Here is a 7,784-nt window from a genome sequence, read left to right on the forward strand (position 1 = left end):
ATCTGCAAGAGAGAAAATAGGAGGATAAAAACTTAAGGTGGGAAGAGGGAATAACGACTTAAGGTGGGAATAATAAAGTCTGGACATCTACTTGCCAAAGAATAAATTCAGAGAAGGTAATAAGTCTTCATAGCTCCTCCTTACTCATTGCCATGTCTTCTGGAATTGTTGCAACTTTCATTCACCATGGCTGCTCCTTAGCGTTCTCTTCTCCTTGAATGTTGTTGGTGTTTTAACTTTTGAATTCCTCCAATCATCTTTCAATCTTCATTAACAGGTTAGTTTCAATACAAAGACATGTTTGCAAATAAACATTTATCAAATTAAATTCAAATATAAGAACACACATTTTGATAACTATGTGAAATACTACATACTATATATAATATTAGCAAAAGATGGCATAGTTTCTACCCAAAGGTTTGGTAAACATAGGTCCAAAAATGTTTTGACAAAGATAAAATAGATTATCAATAAAGTATCTTAAAACTATCATAAAATAAAGGAAAATTTTGTCTCATCAGCTATATCAAGAAATTATTTCTTATCCAAGCCATTTAATTTGCAACGCTTTACAATCAGAGGACACCTTTGAGAAGAAAAATTCTCCTACTCCAACTTTATCTTTGCAGAGATTTAAAAGGTTGCAAATTAATTAGCTTGGATAAGAAACAATTGTTTGATACATCATGGAACAAAGAAGAACATAAACATATAGCATGGACATGTATTCTTTGAAATGAAAGCATCCAAGAATGTGAGCAAAAGAAAAACTATTGAAGTGTAACATGCCTCATTATGTACTCTTGATATTGGAAAAGTTGACAAAAAAATTTTGAACTGTGAATAATGATATATTATATAATCAAAGTAACAAAGGAATTTCATATTCATGATAGTCACTTTTCAAAGTATAGTACAATACAATACATAAATTGAAGAAGAAAAATATCTTAAATTGAACACCAGTATATGAAAACTATACATTTTATCTAACAAGAACTTTAGCACTAGAACAACTACTTTTGAAGTATACTTGTGTAGTCATTTTGCTCTTTTTAAGAATTTAATGACTAAAGAGTACTTCAATTTCTTTAAATTGTTATGGAAATCATAATTGCACTTGTCCAATGTATCCTTTGTCTTCTCCTTAAGAAACACTCTCTGTGATCTCCTTTACATCAAACATAGAAGTTGGATCCTTCTTTGTAATGATGCCCTATTTTACAAAACACATTTTAAATATTATATGCCAAAATATATATCATGGTTGCACTTGTACAATGTATGAAACGAAGAAAACCAAGTTTGAGATCAAATTGTATTTTTTTTCGAAATGACAGTTTATTTACAAAACAGTAGATATGACAATGCACCTTTTCAGTTGTAATGGCTGAGATAAGATTTGTAGGGGTAATATCAAAAGCATGGTTCCAAATAGAAATCCTAGATGGAGCTACTTGTTGACCTTGGCTACCAAGAGCATGAGTTAATTCTTTTGGTGACACCTCTTCAATTATTATATACTTACCAAAGGAAATTGAGAGATCCATTGAGGTCAGAGGAGCAACTACATAAAATGGGATATGATGGTGGAAAGCTAAGAGTGCCAGATTATATGTCCCTATTTTAATTGTTGTCACCTATGAAAATATAATACCAACTTAGCAAGCCTTAACATACAAGAACAAATGTTTTTGGCAAAATTTTATTGGCCAATCATCTAATGAGATTTAATTTTATGAACATCAATTTCAAATATCATAGCAAAGAAATTGTAGGATATTAATAGTAATTCTAAATACCATTTGTTGCAATCCTATCTACTCCTACAACTATAACATCTACACGACCTGACTTTTGCAATGTCGCTGCTACAAAATCTACCATAAGGACTACAAGTATGTCATCATGGACCAATTCATATGTGGTGATACTTGATCCCTAAAAGAAATGCAAAAAATCTTCAAGTCAATATAAATCTTAATATTGAAATCATACGTGATCAATTTGTTTAGATATAGAATTTCAATAAAATGTAGAGTTGGGTCAAAATGTTCAGCACTTTTCATGTTTCATCAACTTTGAGGGATACAATAGGGAAGTTTCTTGGTAAAAATGCTAATCAAAAACTTATGTTTCTTTTGAAAACCAAAAATAGTAGCACAAACAAGACTAGCTAAAATAAAATATTGTGAAAATTTCCACCTAATCTCTTCAATAATCAGTAATCCTATGAAATTTTCAACCATCAATACACTCTCTATGTTTAGAGAGGACCCTTGATAAAATAATAAGTAGAACAATCTCTTGACATCAAATAAACAATCTGTTGGTAGGTGGAAATCACTACATACTCTAAAGTAGATGACTTTTTAAATTGAAATAATCTATGATAACTTTTCGTGTCAAAATTATTTATGATAATTTTTGAAGTTACATAATTAGAATCTAGATACAAACAACACTGAACAATTTTCTTAAAGATTTTTAACATGAAGTGAATTCTTATAGACTAAAATATAGAGTTTTGTCACAGAAATTAACAAAGAACCATCCATAGTGCCTGGTTGAATTGTCTCATCTTTGTGCAAAATGTAGTCTCTAATAGTCCCTCAAAATGAAGTGCACGAATCACACCAAGAGCAGTATCATATCTAACAGTTGCAAGACTAACCAAACACATCACTAAGTTATGTTAGAATTGTGTAGAGTTCACAAAGTAGCAGATACATCAAACATATTATTGAAGTTTTGTCACACCTTCTAGTGTTACAATGAGTCAAAACATTAAGGTTCTATGTTTTGTTGGTCTGGGATAGAATAAATTTAGCCCCATGTAAACCGATTGCTTTGTTAGAATTGACATCATCTATCAGCATTCCTTTAGTAGCTTCAATATAGGCCTATACTCAAGAAATTTTAAAATACCATTAGAAATTTAGAAGTATATATATACAAAATAATTTGACCTAAGTATACATAGATGATGAGTCCTCAACAATACTTCATATTGTTACTAACTCAAAGTGTCTTCTTCATATTCCCCACCAAGTTCTCTATTGATCTATCACAACAATTAGTTTCTACATTAAAAATAAACCAATTATTGGTTCCCTCTTTGATCAACAAAGATGGATTTTATACCAACAAATTATACAAATTCATGTGAGTAAATCACACCTACTAGCCATCAATGTACAAAATTAGGAAAACAAGACTAATAGATGTAGTATAGGGTACTAGATATGAAAAAAAGTGAAATAGATGATAAAACCTAAATGTCATGTGGGTCCTTTCAGAGTTGGAAAAATATTCCCCAAACAAAAATGAAGTTTAAAAAGAATGAAAAAGTCACATCAAATTTAACAATCTAGAGAGCTAGAATGTGATTTCAAAATTGCAACATGAAGAAAAAGAATCTCAAAAAATACTAAGATTGCTGCCAAGTTGAAAATTAAGATCATGTAGGTTAATAAGTTCCTCCTAGAACCTATGACCAAAGAAGACAGCAAAAACCATGAATTTCCTAACATGAAAGGTGATGCTCAAGAAATAGAAACACAAAGTGTACACCTGTTAGAACATCATCTTTACAATAAAATTTTGGTAATTTCACTTGTTAAGAACTAGCTACTTTAGCATTGCTATTTATAAAAGTAGTCTTGCAAAACTTTGATTTGAGGGCATCACTCCAAAGCTACAAATTGAAGGGATGTTATCTCCATATTGCAAAATATCTCTTGAATGCTACTATTAGAATATAGCTTCTCCAGTTCCTTGTACTAGATTAATTTATAGTAATGGTAGTTCAATACATGATTGGGGGCAAGATAGATTTGGAATACATCATAGTAGAGGGTGTACAGTCAGCTTTGTCTCATTATCAGAAGTTAGATGCATCAAATGTAACTAAAGAGTTGTAAAATGAGATAAGGATCCTACATGCTTATTGTGGAGATGCTAAAATTTTAGTTGGCTTGCATGTTCATCACCATTAAGGATATCTAGAAATTAGATGTGATTACATCATGCCATTTTCTCTAGCACTTCCATCCACATATCAAGATGTTAGAGGGAGACATGTTATAGTGTGTGTTTCACATCTCTGATAGGGAATTGAAGGGGAAGGTCAGTCAATCAAATCTATTGCATAGAAAACTCAATTTGACAAATGGCCCAACAACACCTTACTTATAATATTTTCTTCAATGAGCTAGGTAGATTTGATTAGATTAAAAATAATGATCCTAACTATAATGCTAACTAACGATACAAGATGGTAAAGATATTTAGGGTATAGAAATGGAAAGAGAAAATAACTAAGACCAACTGGTAGGCTAAGTGAGCTCTTTATCCAAGACACCTACATGACTCAAAGGACTACAATGCAAATTTAGGGTGCCAATTGAACACATGTCCATCTTGTATGGGTAGGCTATAGATGGTCATCAAATATAATTAGGATCCATGCCCCTACATCATCTGCCAAAGAAATACATGATGTTTCAGCTAGTCTATACTCATAAAAGTATATACAAATGATTTTCACAAAGAGCAATATAGCAAGATAGGAAAAATGTTCACACCCTGAAAAAGTAATGCATGACTAGTGTCCCGAGGGTTGTAAATCTGATCCACTTTGACATAAGGTGCACCACGATGTATCTGTGGACCAAATGAGAAACATTGGACAAAAACTTTTGAGCAACAATATAGACCATTATAGAAGATTAATCTTCAAATAAAAAATATCTTATGATGAAAACATCATACATCAAGTTGACAAATAGTCATCATCAAAACAAACCATTGGCAAATGACACTGGGTGCATAAAACCTATTTTAGAGCTAATATTAGTTATGAGCTTCTTTGCGGTCACTATCATAAATGAGTGACTATAGCCACCTCTGTAATTCATCTCAAGAAACAAAGAACAAAAAAATATTACCTCATCAACTGCATTATCAAGAAGCTCTGCAATTGCTATATGATGAACAAAAATAAAACTCATTAAAGTAATCTTTCAACAAAAACTTGTGCTAGAGATTAATTAAAATAGAGATACCAATAATTGGCCATAATAGGGGGAAAAATTCACAAAAAGAACCAAATTCAACAAATTATTTTGATAATGACACTATTCGTTCAAATTTGCAACAAATAAACATGCTACTAACAAAGAGACTACAAAATGGAGGCAAACAAAGAAAAGAGCCAATAGAAACCTAAAACAAAATAGATTATTGTGCACCTTTCATAGTAGAAATTTTTTTTTTTTGGAAAGTCCAAAGGTCACTTGTATAATTTATAATTAGTGAATTCATAAAGAGAATGAATTAAATTCAAATCCCCATATTAGAATAAGGTGACAAATAACTTTCCATACATATTCATAAAGAGAATGACTTGAGTTCAAATCCTCGTCGGAACAAGTTGATCAGCAACTTGACATGATTGGGCATCTCATAAAACACCTTAATTTGGACTATTTTATCACCAAAACTAGCCTAAGCTTGGTAGTCTTCCTAGTTATCCTTACAAGAAAGATGATTATAGATATCACATACGTGCCCTTTAATCTAAAAATGAAAGAAAGAAATATGTATATCTACTAGCCTATGAAATTTTAAAAAAATAAAAATGAATATCTCCCAGAAAGAGATAGATGAAGGTCTAGAATCAATATAAATTCAAAACATAAACAAATCAATTGAAGGTTAAAACTCAAAACACAAAGGGTCTAATTTTTAAATGTAATAGATATTTATCTAGAAAAAGTTGGGTAAGGTAACATAATGGTTCAATTCATCACATTATGGCATATATGACATGCTTTGAAATTAGATTCCAAGAAAAAGAAATTAGTACTACAGATGCATTATATAGTTTACATCAAAATGTTGTTAGGGAAACAAGAGAACATCCATAATGGTATCTAACTTGGGTACTGGCCTTTCTATGGATTTTATACAACCACACTAAAATGGAAAGTTCAATGTTAAAAAGATCAATGTAGTTACTTTCATTATCTAGAATAGGCCATGGATGATGGATTTATTGATCAAAAACTCATAAGACTATTGATGAAGAAAATCAAGGATGTCCTAACAAAAAGTTTGGAAATACTTGTTGTGTTATCTCAACAATGAAAATATTCTCCATTTCATGTACATGAAATGATTTGATCTATCTTCACAAATAATACTACTTTATAACAGAAGAATAGAGCCTTGGAGAAAATATCTCACAAGTTACTAGTTGATATGGGTAGGATAATCTCAACTAAAACATTGAATGATATAGCTCAAATAGTAAATCCTACTTTAAAAAAAATAGATCTATAGATGATAGTAATTAAAGAGAGTACTAATTGGTCATTATTCATCAATCAAAAGAGTTGCATAGGAAGCAAACCTCCAAATTCCCATTTATGGGAGGTGGCATTAGAATGAAGAAACTTCATATTTACACAAACATGATCCATTCCAAATGCATTAAAAAGAAAACAATTTTTGGTATTACTAATGTGACTCTAGAAACAAACTTTAGTTGTCTAACTTCATCTAATTAGCAAGAACAAAGCAAATCCATGTGATAACTGATTACATGCAAATTTATAAGTAGGAGATAATTTCCATAGCAAGTCAAATTGTGATATTGCTATCAGGATTTAACTATGTGATTTTGAGTCAAATTCATTGACCCCTATTTCATGAGTAGTGATTCAACATGAATCCATCTCTCATGAGAATAAATGGAACACTTAGCACTAATTCGATTTAGGTGATGCTCATAGGAGTGAAGCACTAGGACTTCTTGGGAGGTCACCCATCCCAGTACTACTCTAGTCTGAAGAAAAATAAACTTGAAACATTACAAAACATGTCATCAAAGATAAGAGGAAACAATTATGTGAGTTAAAATTTTGACCCATAGGTAGGTGTGTGTTCCAATGTCACATTTAAAACATTGGGTACCAGTATCCATAGATTCAAGAAAATTAAGTGAATACAATTTGAAAATGATTAACAATTATAAAGAGTTAATAATCAAATCTATGAACCTACACAAGAAGTTCTTAACAAATATCAGTAACAATGCTCTCAACATTCAATAAGTACCATTACAGGTCATGTATCCAATTTTTAAGGAATTAGAGGTATGCTAGGAAGCTCAACAAGCCCAATGGAGTTAGCTTTGTCTCAGGTTTTCGAGAAGAGTAGTATATTACTTTCCTCAAAACAAATATGTTGAAAATTATGTTCATCAAAACATGTTTCATCTTAGCATAGGTTCAGACTATTTTATATATTCCATTAAATAGTTTTATTTTCAATTTGGAGTATATGAGAAGCTTCAAATGTGGGGCTGCTATTATACAACTTTGATTTTGATGGAGTTTGATTTTTAATTTGTATGCTTATCTACTTAATTATGTTTTTTTGTCTTGGAACTTTTTTCTTTTACTTGAAACATTGGTTTTGATAAGACAGTGGGCATATTTTTTTTAGTGGTTTGCAAGTTAGTTTTTTAAATTTTGGTTGAATTCATCATTTGGTTTTAAAACACATATAACATCTTATAAAAAAGTGGTCTTAAAAAATATTTTCTCAAATAATGAGCACATTTGGATTGGTTTTTCGTGTTTTGGAAGTTTGGGTCTAATTCACTGTAGGGATCTTTCAAAAAAAATGGAAAAGTTGTTTGCAGTGGAGATGACGAGGTATTCTTGACATAGCTGACACTAATGGGAAAGATAATTCGAAATACAATATTGATT

At 30.8% G+C, this 7,784-nt stretch overlaps 1 pseudogene; it reads right to left on the reverse strand.

Moving 5' to 3' along the window:
* Nucleotides 1-1,150: 1,150 nt before the first annotated feature.
* Nucleotides 1,151-5,015, reverse strand: LOC149549690 (methylthioribose-1-phosphate isomerase-like; annotated as a pseudogene).
* Between the last annotated feature and the right edge of the window lie 2,769 nt (nucleotides 5,016-7,784).

Source organism: Cupressus sempervirens, chromosome 7 (assembly GCF_028749045.1).
Source record: "Cupressus sempervirens isolate cs-2001-9-10 chromosome 7, ASM2874904v1, whole genome shotgun sequence".
Classification (NCBI taxonomy): Eukaryota; Viridiplantae; Streptophyta; class Pinopsida; order Cupressales; family Cupressaceae; genus Cupressus; species Cupressus sempervirens.